We start from the raw sequence: 19122 nt of genomic DNA, 5'->3' as shown, positions 1-19122 counted from the left end.
AGTGATACAGATGGTACACCAGATGTGTGGCCAAAGCACGTGATGGCAGAGCGGTGCGGTATTAAGCGCCGTGGACTGCTTGGGATGCCTTGGTGCTGATGAAATGCGTGTTTGGATTAATGAGTGCAACAGAAGTGCTTTAAGAAAAGAAGCAAGTACGAACTTTTTTTTTTTTTTTGAGTGTTGCCAGTTTTATTTTTCTTTATGTGCTTGTGCGCACATTTGTGTATCCCTGCTCAGGTTTAGTGGTGTCGCCTAGTCACCCCACCACCCTGCTGCTCCACAGCTGGCCGCCCCACCCTTCCCAGCTGCCACTGGGGCTCCCCCTGGCCCCTCAGCTTGGCAGAGCTGGCGTTTTGGGCGCTCCCCCACCAGTCCTCCCTGGCAGCTGCTGCCCTCAGCTGCGCTCTTGCAGACGGTATTGGGGTCGGACAAAGTCACTCCTCCTGTGACTGTGTCTCAAGCCGTTGTGGGAGGATGAAGAGGTGGCAAGGAGACTCTTGCCTCCTATGAAGGATTTACTTTTAATGCATTCATGAATCTAAACTGATGGATGCTTAAAATAAGGCAGGCAAAGAGTTCTGGCTGGACATACATTTGTCTGTGTTCATTAATGGTTAACATTCCAAAATTCCACCTCTATTCCCGTTAAAGAAAAGAAGACATTCGTGGCTGTGCAGATGTAAATAAGTTATCAAGAAAGCTTGCAGGAAAGCATTACTCCATGCATGTTCTGTGATGGCAAATAGTGATGTGGCAGCATCATTTAAGAGGATGATTATCTTGTTCAATATTTTGATAATTATAATTCAGGGCACCTTTCAGAGGAGGCTCCTAACCACTGAGGAGAAAATGACATCGTGATCATAGCTGGCAGGCAAGATGTGATCTCTCTCTCTCCGTCTCTCCACACACTAACTCTCCTTTTCACTCTCTCATACCCACACTCTCAGTGTGACAGAAAGTCTATGGGGAGGTATAAGAGGTAGTTATGGGGGGAATGCAGCAGCCTCCACAGTTTAATTGGAGATGTGTCACACTAAATAAATGGTGCAAAAACAAGCCCTGACTGGAGGCTTGAGGGAGGGGCCCTGGGGATGCAGCCTGTTTTATTGGGCAGGAGCTTTGCACCGCTCCGGGGTGAAACGGGGCTATGCACTGCTGAGATACCCTCCAACCACCAAACCACCAGGCCTCCCAAAGGCTACTGTGGAGGAAAAGACAAAGGCATCCATTTTGCTCTGCAGTAACTGCATCTCATTGGTGCTGAGGAGAAGGTGTGGGTGAACATGGTGACCCGATTGTTCCTCGTCCAAACGGGAGCATATCATAGTCCTCATCTGCAATTTCAATTTCTGCATGCCGGCAAACAAATCCATAATTGAAAAGTCTTGAGTAAGCGCTGTCTGCCTCACTTACTCCCAGATCTTGTGTATGTCAATTTATGTTTTGAGGAGAAGGCAGCTAACAGCCTCCAGCTAATCCCATTTCCCTGCTTAATCCATACATGACCTCCAAGTTAGCAGAAGAATGTGTTTTCCGATATTCTATCAATGCTGATATAACTGTTGGCTCGCTTTGCTCATGCAGTGTCTGTCTGCATGTGTGCGTTTGCACCTTAGATTCCAGAGTTCACGGCACGAGTTTTGATTTACTTCTACAGTGTGCTGCGGTAATTGGATGTGACACCATTCTCTCTGCTCTCCCTGGGGAATATAACAGAAATCTGACTATTATGGCCCCAGTCATGAATATGTCACGAAAGCTGCAAACAAAGGCCCATGATTTGGATAAGACTCCTCTGTATGTTGTCTCTGCACTGATATATGAGATAAATGCTGCAAGAGTAAATGAGTTTTCTGTAAAGCAATTTGCAGTGTTTACAAAGAAAAATTAATTGTCATTGTCTGGAAGAAAACATAAATATGGCAGAGACAACGTTTAGCATTGCATTACCCCTGCCAGATACACACTTGCTTCCCACATATTTGGGTAAGCTATTATATCTAGTTTCAAAACAACTGAAAAGATTTTTTGGACCTGACATGCACAAACAGGGTGATCCCCTAGAAAGACATTGTTTTGCATGCATTTGATGTGCAGAGCTTCGTTTAAATCCCATCGTTTGTTGAGGGTTTAGCTATCAAATCAAATTGAGTGCGCTGTTTTGTATGTGTTCTAGCCTCAAAAAAGTAGTCTCTGGGTAAAATAACAGGTATGCTGATATTAGTATTCCCACAGCCTGCATAATTGCTGTAATTTGCTTTCCCTTTGGGTAATCTGTAAACATGGCTGTTTTGATGTTTTTGGCATCCTCCATTGGCTGAGCTCTCTACTCCTCCAGTGGAGCCCCCATCCCGGCCCAGGGTGACACAAATAGCTCCTTCCCCAGAAGGCGCACGTAGTTCCACATGGGCACAATCAATACAACCCAGTCATCACTGGAACTGTGGCGGTATTAAAAGCACCCCGTGAGCTGGTTCTCACCATGTCGGCATTTTAGGGAAATAAAGCTATTGATCCTCCAGGGCTTCTGGCAGAGCATTAACCTGGGCCTACAAATTAGAACGTGCTCATCTGGACACATCTGCCTGCAATGTTCCAAAAAAGCCAGTCCCAGGGAGAGAAAAGGAGAACTGTGAAGCCTGCTGCTTCCAGTGATGAGAAGAGCGCTACTTGACGCCCATGTCAGAGTGGGGGAGGCATCTGGATGCCCAGGACTTCCATTAGAGGCCCAGGATGGTGGCATGGGTCGATGTGGTAAGGTTTGGTTGGGGGTACTCCATCTCAGATCAGTGTGGTTCCTTCTCCCTGTTGTAGGAAGAGGGGGGCTGACCCGTAGTAATCCTGAGCTCCTGACTGGAAGGACAATAAGGTAAAGGGCTGCTGCTAATACTGTTTCTTCCAGCAGTGTTGAAGACTTTGCCTTTTTTTTTTTTCTCTACTTTTGTATGCATTTTATAAAAACAGAATGTATCTATCACTACCACTGTTGACAAAAATATGCAGTAGAGCTTCATATTGTCGCACAGAAGCCCAAAATAGCCTCTGATTTATCGTACCACAGTAAGCGCCATTTTCAGATTATATTTTTATTTGTCTGCAAAACCTAGACTCACACTTCCCTCCATGGAGATCATGAGCCATTGATTCAAATGTATCATTAGCTCGAATGTCATACAGGACAGTAATTATATTTGAGTGGGAGATAAGAGTAGGAATACATTTAGTTCTGTACATTGTGTACATTCACACACATATTATCAATATGTCTACTACCACTGACTAACTTTACAAGTACTCCTCTGTTATTCCTTCTAACCGTTTCCCCTTGAATGTAAGGGGGAATGGTTAGAAGGGGTTAGACTGGTGTCACAAGAAGTCTAACCCCTTCTTTAACACATAATAGGGTTTAAATGTGAATTCTATAGTTATAATTCACATTAAAATGTCCAGAGGTATTCTGTGTGTAAAGGTCTTTTGCGTGATTATTGTTTACCGTACAAGAGAACTGATGATATTCCCTTTCAACAACACATTTTCACTAGCAGTGCTCAAACAGATAGAGACACTTTGGAAACTCTCCTCTTTTTTCTCAGCCTGCCCTAACAGTGGGAAGCTTGGAAGTTCTCTGCCCCAGTTCTCCATGTCCTTGAGAGTTGTGCCTTCGGGCCGGGGCTGGTGGGGTCCCGCAGTGCACAATGTGTGCTTCTCACTCAGGCTCCCGCTGTATTCCGCAGCCCCTGCATGGCTCTGGAGAGTTGCCAAGCTCTGAGGGGTTGTCCGTGTGAGGTGGGGGCATGCACATGTTACCACAGAACCACTCTGAACATCTCACTTCCTTTCCCCATGACGGTCGACCGGATATAAATCACTTTCCTGGATTGGCGGACAACAATGGGATGCTTGGGAAGATGTTGTTATGAATAATCAGACTAATTGCAATAAACAGTGTGAAGTGGTGTGCAAATGAATGAGGAGCTTGTTTTTTTTTTTCCACATTCTGCTTTTGCAAAAGTTAAACCTTAGGGTATGGTCTGATTCCTGCTTAGAGAAGTCAATGAAAGCCTGTGTGGAATTTCCATGAAGTGGGATGAAAATTAAATTAGTCATGGTATTTTTTTTAAACATTATTTTATTTCTGCCTTTTCATTGAATTACCATAAGAGTAGAGTATAGGAGGTGGTCTTAATTTGTAGCTGTATGTATTTGACAAATCTCTTTATGTTTTATTCAGTACATTTGTATTGTTGTTCTTTTTTTTTTTTGCAATTAATATGGATATTGGCCAAGAGCAAAGATAAAGATCCATTTTCTAATATTTTGTCCTTGGATTGTGCACTCAGGGAATTCACTCCCCTTCTTCTCTTTCGTTTCCCTGGTTAAGGCATGGGGAATTGGTGGGATGAGAGGCTATTCCCTAAATAGCCCATGGCAAGAGGTATCCTGATTAGCATGCTGCCTGCTCTCTGGCAGCAGTCCTCCAGGCCACCAGTGCTATCACTTATGTGCTGTTTGTATTTGTAGTTGATAGTGTGTGCTGTTATAATTGGAATGAGCTCAGGAACCTCGTTTGCTTTTGATCCGCTGCCAGCCACTCAGAGTGCTACTGGGCCACAGCTCTCACCTCAACACTCCCAGTGGATTATGGGAAACTGCAACGCTTATGTTCTAAAAAGCGCCTGACAGCATCTCACTCAAGGTCGAACAATACAATGGTGAGTGCGGGGACTAGAACAAAAAAAAAAAAAAAAAATGTGGGGGGAAAAGTTGAACAGATATTTGATGTAAGACTGGGTATTGAGTCTGGAACTGTCAAAATGGCATTTCAGACTTGTGAAACTGAGGCGAACGGTCTGCATGATTGTTTAGGGTCATTTTAAAAACACACAACGATATGTGGCTTTACACGTCTCAGAAGACCTCAGACTGAATATGCATTTTTATGAAGAGCACGAGGAACTACTGACAAATTGGGTCAATCTGTGGGACATAAACACCAGATGTTTAAAACAGATACTGCGTTGTTATCTCTGGAAAAGCATCGGCCTTACTAATAACAATACTGATATGATCTTTAAAAAAATTCAATGCTGCTTGATTTGGCGACACCTATGGTTAGTGTTGGTAACTGCAGGTGCAGTTTGATAAGGATGAAACGCATTTAACAGGTAATAGAAGCGTAATAGGAGACAAAATGCTGGCTTCATACCATGAGTCACCACAATCAGATTTCATGCTTCGCATAATGCGAGAAGCTTTCTAAGCAACAGAAGCGGGTTACCTCACAGAGAATGTGGATTTGTGCAGTCTCTCGCTGCAGCTGTTTGTGGCTGGCAGTGCACATTTCTATTGTTTTTAACATCTTCATGTTACAAAAAACAAAACAACCTAATATGCAGTTAAAAATGAATTATTATTTAAGTAAATGCATTGCATTTTTCTAACTGACCCTCTTTTTGGCAGTTGAATGTTTTTAATTTGCAGAATCAGCAGGAGATGGTGGATTCCCATTAGTAATAAGGTAACGCTTTTCTGATAAGGCTGCAGAAGAGCAAACAGTAAACAGCGAGGCTGAAATCAAGAAGATGAAATTGATTTGAATCCAGACCAAGAGTGAAACAGCTGCATCGCCACTGTCAGTGAAAACTACAATAACAAGAGGTAAATACAGAATTCTTGAAAAATGCATGCTTACAGAAAAACTGGGTTTGATTTAAGGACAGTCTTATTATTCTTATTATGAGTTAACAATAGCTTTGGTCTTTTCAGATGTCCCAGTAATAAGCCTTGACAGCGAGCCAGTGAGCAAGCATGTTTTTTTTGTTTTTTTTTCTGTCACCCATTTTTCAGTTAGAATTATACAGCAAACCCTAATTTTGTGCTTGACTGGATAGCTTATTGTGAAACGCTAAGCGCATCAAAATTCTGGCTTCACTTTGGTTTCACTCATCGCGACGTCATCGAGGTCTATAAGATGCAGAGAAGACTCTCAATCGATGCACGCTTGTAGTTCATTTTCTTTCACTCCGTGACATTTCTACAGTTTGATCCGCTGGCTCAGCACTTTTCCAGAGTGGACCAACTCTGGGGACTTATAGGAGTTTGATGCTCCCCTGCTGCCAAATGCCAGCAGGCCAATGAAAAAAGATATGTGAAACTCCGTAGCTCAATATTTAATCAAGCTCTGGGTTACATTTGCTGTTTGATTAGGTGAGAGAATTCCACCTCCCAGAGTCTTTGATTGCTTTGAAAATATTTGGCCAAAAAAATTAATACTTCTTTTTGAACTGTGTGCTCTCAGCACTAATATTTCAGCATGAATAACAGTTTATAATTGTGACGCTTACATTGGTATTCTGTCGTAGATGGCACTGAAGTACTTTCTTCTTCTCCTAATTTTTTCTACTTAATTTCTTTTTCTTCTTCTTCTTCTTCTTCATCTTATTATTACTATTATTATTATTATTATTAGCAGTAGTAGTTGTAGGAGTAGTAGCAATTTTTTGTTATTTTTCATAATTTTTGTTACTTTTATATTGCTGTTTTTGTTGTTGTTACTGTTATCAGATTCTGCAGCCTCTTTATTATCCATGTTTTTGTCCACAAGTCCATCTTGTCGCATAATAATCACACAGGACTGCAGAGATTCACCTGAGAATTCTCCTGATGAGCTTGTTCCAGGAGGGCATTACCACTGGTTAAGTACAAACACCTGCTAAAATATTGGCAATTAGGACATAATTAGCTGCTAATGTATTTCTAATCCGAAGCGGGCCATAGATTTGTCTTTTTCTGCGTAGACTCCCTTTTTTAATGTTCTCAGTTGTTATTGTTTTCCTCAGGTATTTGTATCCCGAGAACATTGACTAAGTGCCCTAGTTCATCATATGCAAATGGCTTATTAATTACACATGCATTATGCCCGTATTCACAAGACATCAAAGGGCCTGCGAGTCTTCAGATGGTCCCCCTCTGTACCGCACTCAGGTTACAAATGCCTGCGTGTGCACTTTCCTGCATGCCTTTTCGGGCAGAATATCTACATCCTCAATTAAAATTTTTCACAGGAACCTCTCTCATCTTGCCTCCTAATATTTGAGAAACACCTCCGGTGGTCTGTGGTTGTTTGGGAACTGCAAATTGCAAATAATCATTTGAGCCTAGATTACATACCATTATTAGAAAGCAGTGAGTCTGTGACTGCATTTTTGTAAGAAACTTAAACCAGTGTTTTCTTTACTAAATCAGAAACCTCTCTAGTTTTCTTTAGAGTATGGCCTCCTTTTGCACCAGTTTATTTTTTCCACTGATCAGCTCTTTGGTCACTATAATGGTAGTCTAATATCAATCCCTTATCCTGAGCTTCAGACATTTGTGTTCAGCCTGTCTGCATGTTTGTTCTGTCTATCCCTCCCTGGTGAGTTCTCTGTTAACGACCCATACAGCAGGTGTCAGAGTGTGATTTATACAACCTATAATGTCTCACATTGATTAGCAATAGAGCTCTAATGGGATGCCAGCTCTTGAACTCGGGTTAAAAAGAGAACAACAAAAAAAAAAATCACACACACATTACACATCACACCTTTTTAGCGCTGCTTTGTATCATCACGCTTCCTATTAATGCAGGAATATCAGCAACCCAACCTGCCCAATGAGATGGCAAAGAGGAAGTTAGTGAGTGCAATCACTCTAACCCTGGGCAGTGCTCTGTTATCAGTCTCTTGTGGGCTCTGACTGGGTGCTACTAGCATAATTAGCACAGCACTCCCTTTGATGATAAAATGGGTAATAGAGCATTCCCCTCCCTCCCCGGCCTACCTGATTTACCATAATTCATTGATCTAATTAAAATTATTCAGCTGTTAATGGTGTATTTTTTTTTATTTTATAGCTGTTATTATTGAAAGGGAGCTTTGATTAAAGATATTTAAAAAATAACATGTGGTCTCTGTTTTAACACTCATAAGACTTTAATTCTGGAGGTACAGTCGTATCTGTTTCTATTCAGTGTTTCCAACCGAATACTTAAAATAAATATTTTCTAAAGTCACTCTGAAGCAGATATGATGTTCTACATCCACCCAAGATGACTGGAAAAAAAAAAAATATCTTACTGAAAATGTTGCAGTGGTGTTGAAGTACTGTGGATAAGTGAAGCTAATCTAAACAATTTTTCCTCTTTATTTATAGCAGGGTATATTGTACATCAAAGCCACCAGGTGGGGCTCATTCTTTCACAAGTACATCTCACTTTTGCTATTTTTGTTGAGAATCACAGAAAATGCTTAAGCGAGGTGTTATTCTATGGCATTTTTGTATGGCACCTCTGAAAACATCATTTCTCGTTAGGAGACCAAACTGTTTGTGGTTGTCCTCATTACTAAAAAGGTAGAGCTCTACCCCCAAAGGTAACTTCATCAACACCAGAGACAAATCTATCTTAGGTGCTCTATTTATATTTCTAACTCACTGCCACAAAGATTTATTCTGCTCTCCTGTCAATCCATCTCTCTAATGGGCAATGGCATCCTTTTTAGTTTAGCGTGTGTGTGTGTGTGTGTGTGTGCGCGTGCGCATGTGCACACATTCTTTAGCACCAGGATTTTTTTTTTTTGTCAGATGTGCAGACAAAAACAAGTACCTCGAAGTCACAGAGCCCGTCTCATCTCTAAAGAGACTCATCTTTAGATAGAGAGCTCAGATGTCATGTAATTAAGATGATAAAAAAAAAAAAAAAAGCCCATTTGCACTTCCATGGGTTATTAATGTGGACTAATGATGCTCAGATCAACTATAAGATGTCTGCTAGTTATGGGGTTAATCTCCTCATTCTTGCAAAAGCCATAAAGATAAACATCTTTACACAGAAATGGGCTCGTGAGCATCCCCAGAGAACTGTATCCCAACTTCACAGGAAAGTTTGAAGGACCAAAAATAAAACTGCTGTAAAGACTTGCACGGGCATTTGTGCAAAATAAATTTAAAACAAAGCAAATCACTCTAAGAAGCTTAGTTAAAAAAAAAAAAACAAGTGCTGATTACATTTCTTTGTGGGTGGTGGTTTCATGCATCATGTATTTTAAATGATGTGCGCATCATTTGTTAAATATTTGTAGCGTGGAATTTAAATCATTCTGAACATGCTAAATGTCTACTCAGTATAGTCCACATACTTGAAATCTAACACTAGTATTTTAAATTTAGGAAACTGCTTCAGGTGAGAAAAAGGATGTTTTTTTTTTACAGTATATGCAGCAGAACGTCTCAGTGGAGCAACAAAAACAGTCCTCATATTTATCAATGAGAGTTTTTCTTGGCCTTAAAGATTTTAGTTGAACAAATCATAGTTATCTTCAGTGGAGTTTGTAATCCTAACACACTAAAAGTGCAAATACAAAGTTTCTGGCTAAGAAGTAAAGATAGGATGAGTTGCTTGCTGCCTCTAAGGGTCACTCTGAAGTTCACTTCTCAGTTTCTCAAATGCACAGAAGCGTGGCAGAACCTGGTTTCACCCGAGTGTATGGGTGGTAGAGCTCATCCTAATGCATCAAAAGTGTAAGTGTCACGGCTTCTGATGACTTTATCATAAATGCGCTGATCATTACATTGTCATTAGTTAGCAGACTTGGTTGCACCTCGTTAATGCACGCAAACAATCCGAGGAGCAGCAGATAATGTTGTGTGGTGGTGGTGTTTAATGAGGGTCCACATTTGCATACTGGCCTCCACCCCCACTTGCATTCCCACCCCACTCTCATTTATAAAAATAAATCACATTAGAACATCACCAGCTAATAAAGTCGACTCCGGCCCACATCCTACGTCCCAGTGATAGCCAAGTCTCAGTGCAGGAAATACACAAAGCAGTCTCTCAGGATTAGAGAAAACCTATTATAGAAAATTCTCATAAGGCACTGGAACATTCTTCATATTAACACTGTGCTGCTGAAGAAAATTATGCCTTTTTTTTTTTTTTGCATGATACAATCAAATCATCTATCAAGAATCTCCTCTGGAAGTTGGAGCAAATGTTCAAAGTCAGCCTATCAAGTAATGCGACTACTTAAAGGAGTCAGATTTAATTACATATTCCATCACTGAAAATAGAAATAAAATAGGAGTGTGTTTGATTTTGAAGTAGTTTGTATTCTTGATTGCGCTTAATTGTACAGGATACCACCTGAGGCGAGCTAGTTTCACTGCCATTTCTGCATTACTGAACAGCTTTGATTTTGTGAAGATTGCACTTTGATTTTGAAGCAAATGCAGCTAATAGCCAAGCTCCCATTTTTTCAAGTTAAATAGCTGAGCCTGTTTAATATGCTTTCCTGATATCTTGCAGAGGTGGTGATGAACATCACGACCAGAACTAGAGAGGTCAAGAGCTGCAACCTCGTAAGAGTACTTTGTCTTGTGTCGGTGTGTCTGTTCAAGTGTGCACACATTTGTGCCCCCAAGTCAAAACCCACTAAATAAACAGTGTGTTTCCTGATGCTTAACGGTGTGCACGGCCCATGCACAGCTGATGTCAATCCACCCAGGACTACCAGTGGCCCCACTTTGCTCACTTACTTACTCTTTGGCTCACTCCATCCTTCCTTCATGCTCAAATTGACACTTGGTGCAGAGGCAGTCAGACAGGGGGCCTCTCCGCCCTGCGCCTCCAGAGATGTGGCCCAGCTGTCAGCCGTCTAATCCAGTCCAACCTCCCCCTGAGCCAGGCAGGAACTCCAGGCTGCTCCCCCTCATCCTCACGCCTAGAGGCACAGCAAACAACTCAGCCTTTTTCAACACTACACACAGCAGGCCAGGAGGGGAGCACTTTGCTAGTCAAATCAGTCTGGACTACTCTTCATAAATCAAGCACAACTGTGTGATAGTGCACTCCAAAAGCCTTTTGATTGTGCTGGAAACACAACAAGTTTTTGACCTCATGTTGACATTCTGTTGGTGTCAGTTACATCATACATCACCTATCAGTTTGATAAGAAACTACTGTAAAGATGAGGAACTTAAAAGAAAATGAGTGACATTGTTATTAGCACAAAATACACACACACACACACCTACACACACACACACACGAAACCTTTGAATACAATAGCTGTAGATGTTTTTGTTTCCACTCAGCTATCACAATCTGAACAAAGGCTCAACTGGCTGTATCCTCTCCTTTTACATCCTAGGTGAGTACTGTTGCCATTGTTACTATGGAAACAACTATACAGACAAAAGTGGCATATTGTCAAATTTAGATACAATACTAGGCATGAATGAGATGCTATTCAATATAATCTTGCCTGCATTGGACTGTGTTTAGAAATATCGAGAGGTAATTCTACCTGGTTTTAAACCACACTGTAGATAAACAGTCTGTTTTACAATTACTGACTATTTGCTAATACATAAAACTGCATTCTTAAAACAGGATTTGCTTTTGTGCAGTTTGTGAGTGCTCGCAACAGAGTTGTGGGCATGTGTGTTTTGAGGAGTATGTCTGTACCTTTCGTGTGGATCCCCATGGCATTCCCAATATCTGTATTCCTGTAGATGTGTTTGATGTGTTTGAAGCCACGCAGCATACCTTGGAACATGACAGTAAACATGGCAGAGGCTCTCCCTCAGTGGAGCAGTGATGCACGTCACCCCTTCAGATGTGTGTGACGGGTGTACAAACCAAACCCACCGGGCCACGTTACCTCCTGGGAGTTTCCTTTACTATGCAGCACTGACTAGCTGCATTTTGCTCAGCGCCATGCTGTTCTACCCTCGGCCTGAAAACAAAAGAGCAAACTAAACTGGGTGACGAAGAAAGAAAAGGAGTGCATAATGCAGACTTGTGACAAGTTGTGGAACCCAGTTAACTGGTTATCTGACCCAGCAGCGGTAGATGTCATGATATATTGTGGTCTAAGGTTTTCCCTGTGTTTCATCCCTGGAAAATCACTAGTGTATGTTCCCCACATGCATCCCTGGGGAAATTAAGAGGCACACTATGTATCTCGGGAGAATTCCCCTAAGAATGAGAATAAAGCAGGCAGCATGAAAGAGTAGTGTTGGTGTGAGGGAGTTATTGGCCTGGCAAAGGAATTGCCAACACATCAAAATAGCATGGGTGTTGAACAAGACAGAAACTTGCACCATTTACACCTGCCAGAAAGAGAGAGAAAGAGAGAGAGAGTGAGCGAGCGAGAGCGTTATTCTAACATGGGAAATTTCCATAGCCACTTACGCACCTCCTGATGTGAAGTGCAAGAGTTGAAGTTGCTCCATGTCAGGCTGAATTTTTCAAAGTGACATGTACAACATGTTCACATGACAGAGGTGCTTTGAATGTTATTTCTGGGTTGATAAGATAAGTCTTTTGTATACAGTAGCAGTTTTATAATGTCACAAAGGCGAAGCTTTGAAAAAGAATTTGGGGACAAATAAAGGTAAGTGCATGAAACTTGACAACATGGCATCTGTATCCGGCAATAAATGTCATCAGATGTGCAGCATTGATTCATTTGGACATTTTTATTTATATGAAACATAAAAAGTAACAACAAAATGGGTGTTTTTGTTTGTTCATTTATTTTGTATTTTCTGAGGGGTTCCACTTCCTGTTTCAACCCAAATTAATATACAAGCATAGTCAGCCAACAACCAACAGTAAACTCAAATAACCATCTTGCCATGAGATCACTCCAGACATCCATTAAGTATTCAGGAGTCATTAGTTCATAAGTACCCCGTGTTATTTTGCTCTATGATATTGTATTGATTTTACTGAGTTAACATGTTTAAATACATGCACTGGTGAATTTTTAATGTCTTCATCCCTTTAAAATAAAGGCATTTTACTACTTTTTCAAACCTACCTTGAGTGGCTGGACTTGGACGTTTTATGCCATAAATTGCTCATAAATTTTGTTCTTTTTTTTCCTCCTTCTTTTTAGTTGTTTTGTGTGTTTTGGTTGCAGTAATTTCCCAGCTTTTGGAGTAAATAAAGTGTTTCTTCTTCATCCTCTTTGTGGTACTATTACTTCTCACAAGTACTTTAAATTCTGCCTTACTTTTGATCTAATTTGCAGACCTGTAAAGTTTCTTGGCTGCATCTTGTAGGGTTTCACACTATTATTTCACACACATGCCTTTCTGGTAGTTCTTGCTTCAGGTGTCTTCAGGAACAAATTTACTATGATCACACACATGCACGCACACACACACACACACACACACACACACACACACACACACACACACACACACACACACACACACACACAGTAGCAAGGTGCACACATTCATTGATGTTTTTCAGTGCATTTTATTCTGTCATTTTTCAAGGAAAATCTTCTCAAAACCTAATTACTATGACATATGAAACTAAGATTATCTACCAGTTTTTGTTGGTAATTGAATACAGAAAACAATACTTGTTTTATGTCTATTTATAAAATGTCTTAAATTGTTCCAACATTTTAGAAGATTTCCGAGAACAAGTAAAAGCAAAAAGTGAAAGAAAGACAGAAAGGATGAAAAGGAGGTGTTGGAGAGGGCAGTTCATTGAGGGCAGAATGACAGTAAAGAACAGATGAGCTGGGGCGGCTGAGGAGTGTTTTGTAGGTGGGATATTGTAGGAGGGAGCACGAGTGGAAGGGAGTAGTGGGGGAGAAACTAGGCCATTGTCCAGACTCAGAGCACCAAAGGCCCTGTGTCCCTGGATGCCCCGTGTCAGCCTTCTGACAGGAGAGATGGGACTTTAACACAGAGTTTTTCACCACCATACGCTCCCTGTCTCCTCTGAAGAATACCCCTCCTCCCTGACACACTCACCAGTCAGAGTTTGAGGAGAGAAATGCACTCGTTACAATAAGGAGGGCACATGGCATGGGACCTGAGGCTTTGAGTGCCGCCTCCTCCACACTCTCAGTAGAATTAGGATCTTTCCTGCAAGAACTGTGCATTTCTTAAAGTTGATGTGCAGTAAATAGAATTTTTGAGGCGAGTGCATGACCATACAGTTTTTTTTTTTTTTCTCTGCTTGTTGGCCACAATCTTATTAAGCATGTATGCATGACTCTCTGATAGCTAAATCTGAATATTCCTCCTCATCCCTGCAGTCTAGTCTGCTCACTCCTACCTCACAGATAAAGCAGACTTATTGTCAGGCTTAATCAGGTGGTCTGTTACCTTGGCAATTAAAGCCTTGTTAGAGATATAAAACCTTGAGACTCAAATGGAGAGTCCCCAGTGAGTCGAACCACTGAGCAAATCCTTAAACCAAACAACCTTCCAGTGGGAGCACTTCTTCTCTGAGGATAGATGTTTAATTATCTCTGCTTGTTTGGGGGGAGAAGGAAGGAAAAACTGTTTCACTCCCTCTTGTTTGTCTTAAAAGCTCATGAGTATTTATTGGAATTAATTAAAGTGGCAATCAGCAAGCTATATTTGATTGTCACTTTGTACTGACCTAAGACGGTGAATGATGGGAAGCATTTGCACTAAGACTTAAATTTACTTTGTGCATTGTTGTGTTCATTGTCAACATTCAGAACCAAAACCCAAAGATAACATGTTTGTAAAAATTCTAGCTTTATTTCAGGAATATTAAACAGATGCAGAGTTCTTAATTTGCGTTAATGAATTAATCTTTAAAATATTGCTGCTAAACGGGAATCCATTTATCATTTATTCCCAATTGATGCAAAACACCTAACTCTTCTAAACTAGGTCAACTATTTTCTCCAGTGGATTTTGAAGTTTTTGGAAAATAATGCAGCAGAAGTTGAGCAATATCAAGTGATAATTTATCATTATTTAATGATCTCCCACAGACAGTACATCACACACTGTGCAGTCAGTGACAACAGCTATGCAGGATGTTGATGGACTGATCTCAGAGACTGAACATTTCTTCATGTTCATGTTCACAGAAACCTCTAACCCATTCTTTGGTGTCCATCATAACTTCGCTTCACTCTGAAAGGCCATTTCTATTCCTCATTGTGTCTCCCTTCATTTTACCTTTTTGTGTGTCTCTCCTTACCTCTCTGACATTCTCCTCTAAATAGGCCTGGCACGCATCCCACTGTCTGATGAAGGTATGTGTGTGTGTGGGCGGTGTTTAGGGAGGTGAGACCTTCTCTGGGACACACTAATCAGCTCAAAGCCAAGGCCCAGGCAGGGACAGGTGAGCGGAACTACTCAGCACACCTAGTGGCTGATCTTTAGTTTGAGGGTCAAATCCACTCCATCCTTTGTGCCACAGTCACTTCTTCATCTTGGTGTCTCCACTCACCTGGAATCTGTCCCAGGTTGCTAGTTCCCTCGCTTGGGGTCTCAGTGGGAGGAAACAGCGAGCAGCTGCTCTACCAAGGGAGCCTCCCGTATGCACCTTCTGTCAGCCCTAAGTGTGTTAACCTTTTCTTTTAATTAACACTGTCCCAACTCCCAGCTCCTGCAACCATAGTCCAGAGAGAGGTTGTTGCAACTGTCAGAGAAGCTGGAGAATCATCGGGGGGGCAAGAAAGGTGGTGGGTTGGCAAGAATGGTGAAGGTGAGAAGGGTGAGGAGGGGAGGTGAGATAAATAGTGCAGGCATGGCCTGGGAGTGAGGCTTCTTCTAAACCTCCAGAGCCTTCTTTGCTGCAGGAGAATCAAAAACCTTTAACTGACTGGTTTTGTCAAAAAAAAAAAACCTTTACAGCTGTGCATTTTTGTGTTTGTTCTCTAAGTTATAAAAGCTATAAACAGTATAGAAGCAGTGGACACACTGAGTCTTACATGATATACATTTATTTCTAATTTTATGTGCTTCATTAACTTATTAATTCTGTGTGAGATCCATTGAACCAAATAACCAGACACTGGTGTCTGTCTGACAGTGTAAAATGGTCTGTATGATGAGGGGCTAGCACCGGTACATGCTGGAGCCTAGTTAACTAGCACAATATAGAGAGGTGAGTATGCTTGAGCTCATCTTAAAGTGAAGATCTCCTAATGAGACAGTGGTAATGAGCAAGAAAAAAAAAAAATCACTCTTATTTTAGTAAAAAAAAAAAAAAAAAAAAGGTTTGCTATCTTTTCCTTTCATCTCATGTGGCAGTGCCAAGTGGAAAATGTCCATCTTTCACCGGGAGATTTTTATGTTCATCTTGGCTCATGGTAATGTCCCTGGGGATCCTCTTTCTTGGCATGTTCACAGTGGTCACCATTTGCTAGAGATGGACTGTTGAGGTCAAAGCCATTTGAGAAGGACATAAAACCTCTAAAATAATTTTTGATCACACTATGAAACTATCCCATTGTGGTTAAATAGTATTCTTTAAGCCAATAACACATCGCTGTGGAGGTGATTGTTAGCAAAGTAATTTTAGTTGGTGTACATTCTGGACATCAGTGCAGCCAGCTGGTGAATGGTAAAGCTTTAGTTTTTTTAGAGAATGAAAGCCTTGACATCATATTTGTCATTTTCATGCTAACAGTTAGCTAGCTGATGATATGAAATGACTTTCAGTGCCTTATCCAGTGGCACAGGTGATAATTTTGTCACCAAAGCCATGATAACACCTTACAACTCAAGCTGTAATGTTACAAGTGAGAGAGATATGTGAATCTAACATCTTGTGACCCTCAGTTTTATGATGGAGTAAGTATAGGGGGAAACTGCCAGGACCTTCTCCTCACGAAGACCCAGAGCAAGGGCACTGTCTCCCCAGCCCCATAGATCAGCCAGCCCTGAATGTCAAACCGCACAGCAGCCACTGCAGTGCCAGGAGTCCCTCTCTCACTCCCTCTCTGGCCCATGATCTGCTGTCTGGTGACACCACTGTGCTAATGACCTGGTTAGGGATTTGCACCATGGGGCTCCTTGGCTTACGAAGATGGAAGTTGTGGATATCCAGCTGGAAGGTCACCGTTGACGACGTCCACTCACTCCACATTTCCTCTATTTTGTTGACATCTTTCAAATTTCAAGAAGGTTGACACAGTAAGGCTGTCACAATTTTGGGTTTTTTTAAGCAGTTTGATGATATAGTTTATATATATATATATATATATATATATATATATATATATATATATATAGTAATGACATACACTTTTTTGGTAGAGAGGGAGACAATGTTTATGTGAACAGCATACATATGATGTTTTTTGCTCCAGAGTTTAATTGCTTGACAATTTGGATAACAGTGAAGTTGGAAAGCAGCACTCACGCCTTGCTTGCCAACTCTGAAGCCTTGTGATTGTTAGCTCTCCATGTAGTTTTTGTTCTTTTTTTTAATCAGTTTACTGTGAGAAAATGCCTCATTGCTTGGAGAGGGCAATGTTTTCAGTCACTTGCTATCTTGACTTTTTTTCCAGCCTCAGGAGTTTGGCTTGTTGGAGCAGAGTGTGAAGTCCCCAAGGAGGGCTCCTCTGGTGTTGGGGGCACTGCCTCGACCTCACTCATGCCTGGTGTGGGTGGCATCCAACGAGGGAGACACACAATGGAGAGCAAGACTTGAAGATGGTGATGCTTCTGGTGGACTCTCTCAGGACTCAGCCTTATTCTCAGGGTCATGCATTCCAGCAATCTCTGTAATTATAAGCAAGTAAGAAAAAAGTCGAGTCTTCTGCCTTTCTCAAAATGAACGTGCCCCACTCCTCAAGGGAAACATTCACATCTCTGAGTTCTAGTAGCTGGACGGGTTTTAATGAGGCAAGTCAAGTGTGTGTGTGTGTGTGTGTGTGTGTGTGTGTGTGTGTGTGTGTGTGTGTGTGTGTGTGTGTGTGTGTTTGTGATTGTGTGCGGTTGGTGTACATGTATGTCTGTGTATCTGCCCTCTTCTAACGAGTGTAATTGACCGACTATGCTTTTAAGCCGCCGTTTTTCACCATTTGTGAGAATATTCTACTAAATAGCCTTCAGTGATTATTATTTCTACGGGAGACACTTCATTGGGATTAAAACTTTTGCTGAGTTTTAAACTTCAGTTGCTACTTTTTTTTTTTTCTTTTTTTTGACAATGTACTGTCAGAGCCAAATGGACAGAGGTTGAGCAGGCCATAGGTCAAAAGGAACTGCTGAAGAATCCCACCACCCGAGGACCACAAATTCCACTGGGAAACACTTCACCCTGCTGAGAGGCAGAGTGAAATCTCTGATGCAGCAGCACACGCTCTCTTGCTGTGGTGTTTCGATGTCTAGCTAAATTCTACGGGTGGTGAAAAAAAAAAATCTCTGCACAACTGCTCAGTTTTACTACAAATACTGTGGCAAAAAGCTAAAGTGAAAAGATAGACTGTGCTTTTGTGTATTCAATAGCATTTCAAAGACTTGCAGTCCAAATAATGAATTTTGGAAGCACAACACAATTTTGGGGGAATTTATGTTTATGCAAATGACTAAGTATGAAGCTACCATGCAGGCCTACAAAAAAGACCATCTATTGAATTTGGAAGGCACACGTTGGTACACGTATGACCTTACGTGCTGCATAGAAATGTCTTGGCTTGCATTGTTTTCATTGAAAACATGTCATGCTTTTTGTATAACTTTGTTTGATTCCCTTTTCCATTCTCCTCGGAGGTGAGACTTGAAACAAAGACATTTGTGATGATCTTTATTGTGCCTATTTGCTCCCAAAATTTTCACATGGTTCTCCTTTCCTTATTTATAAGGGCATCCCTCAGAGAAAAGCCATGTCAGACACTTTTATTTTTTTTATTTTTTATTTTTTTTGGAGCTTCTTGAGCAACATTCCTCACATGAGGTTTCTTCTACTTGAAGAAAAAAAAAAAACAACTTCTGAGGAAGAGTGTACTGTAACTTAGAGACTTAACAGTGCAAGCTCTGAGTCAAGCCTTGCTTTGTCACTAATGAAAGTAGCAAAGAGCCCTGGAGGACTGAAGAGCACTGTTTGTTTGTGTTTGTGAGAGTATTCAGGAGGTGTGTGCAGGGGGGGGGGGGTGGGGGAGGCAAGGTGGTAAAACTTTGGGAGAGCCGTCTGACAGAGCGCTAAGACACAGAGGGGGGAACTTTGGAGCATTGTTAAGATTGAAGTTTTAAGGCAGCTGAGACCTCCTGACAGATTCCAAGCACCTACAAATAGATGTTTTATATGAGTGTGTTTACCAACTTTAC

The sequence above is a fragment of the Archocentrus centrarchus genome, chromosome 17 (genome assembly GCF_007364275.1).
Source record: "Archocentrus centrarchus isolate MPI-CPG fArcCen1 chromosome 17, fArcCen1, whole genome shotgun sequence".
Taxonomy (NCBI): Eukaryota; Metazoa; Chordata; class Actinopteri; order Cichliformes; family Cichlidae; genus Archocentrus; species Archocentrus centrarchus.
This window is presented reverse-complemented; position numbering follows the sequence as displayed.